General features: G+C 40.4%; 1 non-coding gene across 1 annotated transcript; it reads left to right on the top strand.

The window, feature by feature from the left end:
- Positions 1–281: 281 nt before the first annotated feature.
- Positions 282–385, top strand: LOC148577700 (small nucleolar RNA R71). The gene has a single exon (XR_015904343.1). It is a non-coding gene; the product is annotated as a small nucleolar RNA R71 (small nucleolar RNA).
- The last annotated feature ends 2,661 nt before the right edge of the window (positions 386–3,046 follow it).

Raw genomic sequence — 3,046 nt, 5'->3', positions numbered from 1 at the left:
GCTTTGTTTCTAATTGCCTGGTAAGCTCTGCTAGTTGCTTGGCAAACACCTTGTTTTGGGCTAGAATTGTATCAACATGGTTCAGCTCCATGACTCCCTTAGTGTTGTGCCTTTCTGATGCATAGTAGTACTCATTCTCAGCCACTGTCTCGATCACTTCAATGGCTTCTTCCACAGTCTTTTTCCTGTTCAATGAACCTCCTGATGAATGGTCTACAGCCTTCCTTGATTCATAAGAGAGCCCATCATAGAAGATGTGCAGTTGCACCCAATCATGGAACATGTTTGGTGGGCATTTCCTTGTCAAGTCCTTGAATCTCTCCCATGCCTCGTAGAGAGTTTCACCATCTTGTTGTCTAAAAGTCTGAACCTCAGATCGAAGCCTATTGACCTTTTGTGGAGGGTAGAAACGTGCCAGAAACTTGCTTTCCACCTCATCCCATGTTGTTAGACTCCCCCTTGGGAATGATTCCAGCCACTTAGCTGCTTTGTCCCTAAGTGAAAATGGGAACAAAAGCAGTTTATAGGCATCTTCCTGGACTCCATTGGACTTCACAGTGTCACAAATTCTCAGGAATTTTGTGAGATGTTGGTTTGGGTCTTCATTAGCACTTCCTCCAAAGGAACAATGATTTTCCACAAGTGATATTAGCTGTGGCTTGAGCTCAAAATTGTTGGCCTGAATGGGTGGTTTCTGGATGCTACTACCACAATTCCCAGAGGTTGGGTTTATGTATGAACTAAGAACCCTCCTCTCAGGGATGGCATCGTTTCCATCAGCTCTCTCATGGTTGTGAACTTCTCTATCCATGTTGAGATCTAAAGCTTCCTCAAAATTGTCCTCAGATTCTCCTTCAGATTCCTCTTCTCCCACTACTCTCTTCCCTCTTGCTTCCCTTCTAAGTCTATGAAGGGTCCTCTCTGGTTCGGTATATGGAGGAGTTGATGTCTCTCCTCTCCTACCTGTCATACAAGAACACAGCTCAAACACAAACAAGTGAAATACTATTGGTTAATGGAAGAGTATGGTTAGCTCAATTGAGGAATTAATTCAAACAGTTAGTGAGTCAGTGAGTTAGTTGAATGAATTTAAAGGCATAAAGAAGGAAAGCATGTAACCAAGTGCAGAAATTAAAATTCAACAAGTATCTTGAACAGAATTAACAAAGCAAGAGAAAATTGCTCAATCTAGTTAGCTTCCAATTTGAGAATTGTCAATCGAAAACCAATCCCCGGCAACGGCGCCATAAACTTGATGCACATAAACTAGTTATGCTACGATTTAGGAAATTGCACGATCGGCAAAATTCCTTCCGGCAAGTGCACCGGTTATCGTCAAGTAAAAACTCACAATAGAGTGAGGTCGAATCCCACAAGGATTGGTTGAATGAGCAATTCGGATTAGAAGTGTGTTCTAATTGAGCGGAATCAAGGTTTGAGATGAGAATTGCGGAATGTAAAATTGGCGGGAAAAGTAAATAACAAGAAAATTAAATGGCGGAATCTTAAATTGCATGAATTAAAGAGCAGAATGTAAATTGCTGAAATTAAAAGGGAATGGGGGTGATTGCAAGAATTGAGTTGCAGAATGTAAAGAGAAGATGGAAATCAGAAATGGGAATTCATTGGGTTATAGGAGATATTGAGATCTCCGAATCAAAACATGTTTATCTCTTCCTCAACCAATGCGTTCATTGAATTTTGCTTGGCAATCTTATATGATTGGATCCCAATTCCTTGGCTCACCAATGCTCTCTAAAAACAAACAAATTCCCAATCCCTTGGTTTAAATGTTCATAAGAAGAGATGATGCTTGATCACTGATTATACCACACAATTTCATGAACCACAATTTGGTAGGATTACATGTCACAATATCCATCCAAACCCCAATCCAATCCACTGTGAGAAAGCTTCTCTAGCATGAATCCTCCATTCCTTTCCCAAGGCTCCGAAGGATTCCAAGTATGAGTAGTTTCTTTCCCAAGACAACTACTCAATGGAATTAGATCGAGAAGCTTTCTAACAAAATTCAAGAGAAAAGATTGAAGAAGAAGATAAACTATTATTGATTCATTGAATTACAATAGAGCTCCCTAACCCAATGAAAGGGGGTTTAGTGAATCATAGCTCTGAATTCAATTACAAAGAAAAGGAAAACTAGCTAAAAGTGAAAGTAAAAGTCCTCTCTAACTTAACTTCTATCCTATTTATACACTTTCTATATTGAGCTTCAGTTGTGCTTCTTGGGCTTTGAGGCCTCTCCTTGCTTTCCTTTTGCCTTGGGTTTATGATCCATAATCTTGATGAGGTTGTTGATCCGAATCCTGTAACATTTATTGAGCCAACTTAGTGATAATCAAATAATGACACATGACTCAATAAATTGAGATTTCAAACTCATCAATCCTTCAGGCCCAATCCCATAAACCATGATATTCAATTGGGTTTCATACCAAAGTAAGTTTAAGTTAATATTTGTGCTCAAAGACTAACTTAAATCACAATATTTTTGGCCCAGAAACCTTTTCCAAGAGTGGCGTTTAAGTTGTAGTTTAAGCTTAAACTGCAGCTTAAACGCCAGACACTTCCAGTGAGGCCTTTTGTAGAAGCACGTTTAAGCTTCAGTTTAAGGTTAAACTGAAGCTTAAACGTGGAAATGGAAGAAGGTAGCCCTGGAGAGTCATGTAGTCGAACACGTTTAAGCTTCAGTTTAAGGTTAAACTGAAGCTTAAACGTGGAGATAGGAAGGGCAGCCCTGGAGGTCGAACACGTTTAACCTCCAGTTTGAGGTTAAACTGGAGGTTAAACGTGGAAAAGGGTGGAGGCATACTGGAGGTCGAACACGTTTAACCTCCAGTTTGAGGTCAAACTGGAGGTTAAACGTGGAAGCTTAGAATGGTGGCCCTGGAGGTGTCGAACACGTTTAACCTCCAGTTTGAGGTCAAACTGGAGGTTAAACGTGGAAATGGAGAGAGCAACCCTGGAGTAGAAAAGCTGTCGAACACGTTTAAGCTCCAGTTTGAGGTCAAACTGGAGCTTAAAC

Source organism: Arachis ipaensis, chromosome B1 (assembly GCF_059453495.1).
Source record: "Arachis ipaensis isolate K30076 ecotype BB chromosome B1, ASM5945349v1, whole genome shotgun sequence".
Lineage (NCBI taxonomy): Eukaryota > Viridiplantae > Streptophyta > Magnoliopsida > Fabales > Fabaceae > Arachis > Arachis ipaensis.
Note: the sequence above shows the minus strand (reverse complement) of the source record. Positions and strands in the feature narration are given on the sequence as shown.